The sequence below is a fragment of the Serinus canaria genome, chromosome 2, assembly GCF_022539315.1.
Source record: "Serinus canaria isolate serCan28SL12 chromosome 2, serCan2020, whole genome shotgun sequence".
Classification (NCBI taxonomy): domain Eukaryota; kingdom Metazoa; phylum Chordata; class Aves; order Passeriformes; family Fringillidae; genus Serinus; species Serinus canaria.
The window spans coordinates 139900508-139907200 of NC_066315.1; the positions used below are offsets into that span (position 1 = coordinate 139900508).

At 48.5% G+C, this 6693-nt stretch overlaps 1 long non-coding RNA gene across 1 annotated transcript; it reads left to right on the forward strand.

Annotated features, from left to right (window-relative positions):
- Window positions 1-21: 21 nt before the first annotated feature.
- On the forward strand, window positions 22-2486 carry LOC108961975 (uncharacterized). Its single transcript, XR_001990393.3, has 2 exons — window positions 22-186; window positions 1838-2486. It is a non-coding gene; the product is annotated as an uncharacterized LOC108961975 (long non-coding RNA).
- Window positions 2487-6693: the final 4207 nt, after the last annotated feature.

The window sequence follows — 6693 nt, forward strand, 5'->3', positions numbered from 1 at the left end:
GGGGTGGGGGCGGGGCCAGCGGAGCTGCGCGTGCCCGGCTGAGCGCACCCCCGAGCCCCGCGCGCGTGCGCGGCGCCTTCGCCCTGTCCGCGTTGGGTGTGGGGAGCGTTGAGTGCGGAACACAAACAAACGTAAAAACAGCGTTTTATGGGTGTCTCAATGCCACATATGGCTCCCATATTCGAGGTATTAGTACAAAAGATTTAAATATTTATGCAGGCATGTTTTTATAGGCTCATAAATATGCTTTAGGTATTTACGTGTTGCAATATCGCACCATATAATGGTATATATTAGTGTAATGTGTAATATATGTATTGCAAAGTTATCTTTATAGAAGCACACGGAATCGAAATCTTGCTCTGCACAGGAGGTTAAGCCAGGCAGATCCATGACACTGAAAATACCGTCATCCTTTTAATGAGGATCACTCGGCAGCTCTGCTGCACAGTTGGGTTCGATCTGCAGGAGCAGATAAAGAGAGAAAGAAGTGCTAGGGAAGGCAGACACAGAATTTCTCCTGTCTCTTTTAAAAGAAGATATCCAATTAGAACCTTGTGAAAACAAACAGAATAAATATAATGTTACATATTGATTCTATATAGAGAACACTATGTAAAAATTATCTTAGGGAATGTTTTCTAAATGTATATTTAAAAGCATATAATGTATGCTTTATATGTATTTATGTTATACTTTTAATGGTTCATGTATACATAACATTTTATGTATCTGTTTTATATATTCATGTGGGCTTATATGTACTATGGTTTTACATTCAATGCTATTTATTTTAATATTTTAATGGAGAAATATGTATGATTGAAATATATATAAATATATATGACAGTATTATATATGAAATATATATGCTGTTTACATATAGGTTATTTGGTGCATGTACCAGCACTTTTTAGTAAAACTGTTATTTATTGACTGTTAAAAACACAGGGTTTTTTGCACCCAAGCCCAGGCTGAGGGAGTACCTTCCCAGCTAAGAACGTGCTACGGCCCAGTCCGTAAATGGAGGACATTTTGTATTAGGATTATGACCTATTTGCTCTGTGCTATGGTACATGTATCTCAATACATACATTTTGGTTTTGCCAAGTCAGTGTTACTCGGGGGCAGTGTGCATGGGGTGTTCTGGGTGGCTGGAGCAGCTCCAGTCCCCGGGAAGGGCTGGGTGGCTGTGGGACAGGCCTGGCCTGGCCTGGCTTAGGCTGAGGGCCGGGGGGGATAAACTCTGCTAATCCCGTCCTGCTGCGGCCTCTCCGGCTGTGCCGCCGCCGCCGCGGGGCCTTCGGCAACATCTGCTGCTCAGGAGTGACAGTGTTGCATATTAACCCTCAAAAAACCAGAAAAACCCTAATAAAAATAGGTCCTGGAGGTGTGGGGAAGGCTGAATCTACTGATGCTGGGAGCTTCACCCCAGGAGCTGTGCTGCCCCGGCCACCCCGTGTCCCTGTCCTGCTGTGGCTGTCTGTGTGGGTGTTAAAGAGGTCATTGGGAGGACGAGTGAAAACCCAGCAGCTAAAAGCAGCCATTTCCGAAGGGTTCTGGCAGCCCCGTGGTGCAGAGGGTGTTTGAGAGCAGTGGTGAGCCACAGTGCACGTGGAAGTTAAAATCCAGCTATGAGAGCCCTGGGGCTGAGGTCTCTTCCTTCGGCCCAGCTAACCCACTCCTACAGAGAAGTGGTCTCACCTTCTCTTTCAGGCAGTGCCAGCTATTTCTTGAGTGTCAGGAGATACTTGAGCTGCAAGAGCGCTTTGAGCTGCAAAATTGTCTCTGGCTTTTTTTCTCCTGCAATTCAAATGCCCTAAACATCTTTCAACAGCATCTCTGCTGTGGAGGTGACACCACCCTCCACACATCAGGAGACTCCGGAGGAGACCAGATCTGCAACAGTGGAGATGCTTGGGGTGAGACCACCTCTTCTGTCCCTGAATGTCCATGGTCACTTGTCACCACGTCCTGCCCTGCAGAGTGGATGTGCTGGTTTTGGCTGGTCTAGAGTTAATTTGCTTCACAGTAGCTGGTCTGGGGCTGTGTTCTGGATTTGTACTGAACACAGGGTTGATAATGTAGTGATGTTTTTGTTATTGCTGAGTAGGACTTACACAGAGCTGAGGCCATTCCTGCTTTTCCTACAGCCAGGCTGGTGAGGAAGCTGAGTGTACAGGGGAGGCTGGGAGGAAACACAGCCAGGACAGGTGACCCAAACTGACCAAAGGGATATTCCAAACCATGTACTTAGGATGAATAAATAAAGTGGAGGGAAGAAGGAGGAAGGGGGAGGTGTTTAGAATGATGGTGTTTGTTTTCCAAAGTAACTGTTTTGTGTGATGGAACCATGTTCATGCTCTCCTGGAGATGGCTGAACACCTGGCTGCCTATTGGAAACAGTGAATTAATTCTTGGTTTTACTTTGCTTGTGTAATTGGCTTTTGCTTTCCTTATTAAATGGTCTCTGTCTCAATCCACAAGTTTTCTGGCTTTTACCCTTCTAATCCTCTCCCTGATGGTGCTGGTGGTGGAGTAGTGAGCAGCTGCCTGGGACTTGGTTGCTGTCTGGGATGAAGCCATGACAGTGGGTTCAGCCAGGCAGATCCATGTCACTGAAAATATTGTCACATGTCACTGTCACTGAAAATACACATCATAAAAAAATGTGGATCGCTTGGCAACTCTGAAGTGCAGTTGGGTCTGCTCTGCAGAAGGGGATGAAGAGAGAAATGAGTGCTAGGGAAGGCAGATGCAAGGTTTAATTTCTCCTGTCTTTTAAAAAGCCATTGTAATCTGTCACAATAACTCACAAACACCATCAGCCCTTGTGAGCAGGCAGGGAGTTGCAACAGGTGGTGAGCTGCTGACTGAAAGCACCCTGTCAGACCAGGACCCAGTGAGAGACACAGGTTCAACAGAGCAGGTGGTGTGTTAAAACCTTTAGGGATTTGAACATGCTGTGGCAGGAGAGCTGCCACCACTGGCACTGTAGTGCAGCCTGACTCAATGGTAAAAAATGTAATGGCTGAAAAAACCATCAAAAAAGCCTGGAGTGAAGCTCACTGTGCAGACATATAGGTGCAGAGCCAGAGCTGGCCAGGTTGGACCCACTGCAGGTACTGATGTTGTAGAAATGGTGTCACCAAAAGAAATCGGAGATACTGCTCTCTCAGAATCTCTGCTGGTCAGAGTGACTCTGAGATACGTACAAGTCTCTTTTTCCCAGCCCAACACCCGAAGAAGTGGTGTCAGAAGAGTCAGGATTCTTCTGTTCTGGTTTTCAAGGTTGTTTATCTGCTGTTATCTATAACATTCTTTCTCCGACCCACCACAGGTCTGTCTGGCAGGTCGGGTTGAGGCCCACTGGCTGCCCTCGGGGCAGTGTTATCTTTTTATACTAAAAACTATGTGTACTTTATTCACAACAACTTCCCAATACCTATCACCTATGTTAGACAGTGAGTGTCTACCTTAAACCAATCCAAAGTGCCAGTATCACCCAGAACATGGAGGCTAGGAAGAAGAAAGAAGAAGGACAGGGCACGCCCAAATTCCTCCATCTTGGGACCCCAAGCCCCCATTCTAAAACCCCCAAAATCTATTTTTCACTCCATGACAAACTAACTATTATTCTACTTAAACTCTCTTGACTTGTAATTCTTCATATAAAGGTGGTAATTTGCTCCATGGGTCAAAATCAAAGTCACAGGCATCTTGGGCTCTGTGCCAAGGTCTCTGAGTCCCCCGGGGCAGGGGCTTGAGCCATCCAAGACAGCCAGAGAGATGTCCTGGCTTCTGACACTGCTCCAGAGCACAGACCCTTTTCCTGCAGGCCAAAATAGATCCTGTCATGGCTGAGTTGCTCTGCCCCTCCTCCTCCTGCTGGGCACAGTAGCAATGGTCTGCAGGGAGCAGGTCATGAAGGGGTGGCTTTCTTGTGGGCATCTCTGACAGCGTGCTTCCACACTGGTGTGTTGCAGGGCAGCAGCCTCCTGTATTTACTTTAGCCTTTACTTTGCAGCTACCACAGCTGCTTGAACACTGCCCTCAGTCCTCCACAGACCGTTGGTATGCAGGGGTTAGCGAGCAGGGCCAAACCCATGTGCTTGCCTGGGAAGGTGCAGGGATTTGTAAAGGAACTGGTGGAGGTGTCACCCTCAGTTTTTGCCCAAAGCTGGTACACCTGTATCCAGTCATGGCTCCGTGTTTACAGACCTGGGAATCAGCAGCAGAGGGATTAAAAGCAGCATGTTTAGCTGTGAAAGAACATTCCACCCTACACCAGTGTGGTGGCTCGTGTGGGTCCCTTGCTGCAGCATGTCCATCACAGCTGGCAACTGTGGAAGCCAGCTGCATGAGCTGCCTGCTGTGCATGTGTGTGTGCAGACATCAAGTGTTGCACAGACCTCAAAGCAGCCCCTTACATGCCCTCCTAGAGTCCAACACACAACCCACCTCCTCCACCTTGAACCCCTTCAAGGCTGGGCTCTTCTTGCTAAGGAAAGAGTTTTATCTCAGGGCACATGGAGCAGCTCAGAGTGGCTCTGCCATTGCACTGTGTTGGTTGGAGCCCTGGGGAATTCACCACACCATGGTTTCAGGAAAAATCCAAACCCCTGTTTTTTGGGCCAAGCTGGTACAGGGTGGCATTGCAAAGTGGCCACAGGTTGCAGCTGTGGTGGTGCACACAGTCCTGGTGCTGCCACGCTGCATGGGAGGGTGGTGAGGACTTTATTCCAGCAGTATCTCAACATCAACCTTTATAGACTCATGGTCAGCACATACAGATACCAGAGGTGAAAGCTAACACTGCAAATCAGTTCTGGTTGCAAAAATGGGCACTGAGGCACTGAAGGGTGCTGCACTGGGCAGTGCAGAACAAAACCTGGCAGCACTGGTTTGCAGAAGGGCCATGGGTGATGTTGTGACCCACGTGGGTTCCCACAGATAAGTGGACATCGGGAGAATTATTGATGTGGTCATCACATTATCAAAGTGATGCATTGATAATGTATGCATTAAATGCATTAATGTATGCATTAAAGGATGCATTTCCCATATGAGAATAAAGACAGAAACATTCACTCAGGGCAAACTCTGGGCTGCAAACCCTAATTTGCCACACCTCACAGGATCCTGCCCACTCAAGACTCCAGCCATCCGCGGTGTGATCACACCATCTGATGCAGAGAGGTAGGGAACCCATGTTTGGCCGTGGCAGCCTGTGCTCTCAAACTTCAGAAAGATACACATTCCTCTTACCTAAAAAGTGATCCAGCTGACAGATACTTCCCTAAAGAGGCAGATCTGGTAGCCTCCGCGCCCCTGTCATTCCCAGTGTGCTGTGGCTCACAGTGCTGCGGGAGGTTTTGCCATCTGGGAAAGCCATGCAGTGATGATGAATGGCATCTCACCTTGAGGTCAGTGAGTCATGGTAGGGCCCAAGCTTTATTTTACTACACCTCTTGTCCCTAAAAGTAGCAACTCACTGGCTGAGAGCAAATGCCAGAAATAAGCTTGGCTCACTGGCCTGTGTGCTCCAGGGATGATTTAGGGGAGCTGGTTTTACCCTGGGTCTCTCTGGATGCTCAGAGGTGTCCTGTGGAGCCTTATCTTTCAAAAAATTCAGTAGCTCTACCCTGGATCAGGCATTCCTTTGTTCTTAGGCATTGGAGGGGACCCTCATGCCCCTGCCCAGAGGCCTCCTAGAGACTTCCTGGTAGATCTGGGTCCTTTGAGACACCCAACAGTGAATTCCTTCGGGATCCTTTTGGGAGAGAGATGTCACACAGACACCAATGGCACAAATGCCTCTCACCATGTAATCCTGATCTGAGCATTACCCAGGCCTGGGCTGAGCACAGGTCTAACAGCAACAGTGGCACCTGGCAATGTCTGCCCTTCTTCTCATCTTCAAAGCATTAGCTGCTGTGAATTAATCCTCATACCAGGCAGGCAAGTCTCATGACTCTCACTCCACAGAGAGGCAGAGTAAATGATGTGATGTAGGGTGAATCAGGTCACAGCTGCGATGAAATCACAGCAGTTCCTGCCTGCCCATCCCGTGACCATTAGACCTTATGTACTCATCCAGGAGGTAGCTGGCATGCAAGGATGTGCAGAAGCCACCCTCTCCTCTCCAGGCAAGTTGCACAGCCTGCAGGGAGGTGCTGGGCCATGACTCACCTTTGAAAGCACGTTCCAGTGTTAGATGAGGTCAAGGAGTCGCTGGGTGCATCCTCCAGTGACTCACTCCAAGGGTCTGGTGGGACAAAGGGCACCCACTAAAGGATGCTGAAGCACTGAGGGAGGCAGCTCTGGGCAAGGTCAGAATGCCAGACTTTTTCTTTGTTGCCTTTGAAAGTCTGAGCTTAAAATTTAAACTCTCTGGGTAGAATCTAGGCCGCTAATATTGAGGTGAGAGGGCCATTTGTGTTAGTCACTAGTGGGAACTTAAGCCAGGACACTGGCCCCAAGGGCAGCCCACTGCTGCTCTACCTTTAGTGGGTTACCTGATCTCAGGGGGAGAAGCCTGCTCCACACTGAAATGGGAGCAGTGCTGAGCAGCAACTCCTTGGGAACCAGAGGGAGAGGAATACAGTTTCCTAGGCAAATACCTGTAAGAGGGTTTGGTGTGAAAATAAACATTTAGGAGAAGTAAAATGGTGCTTCTCTGAACCTCGGTTC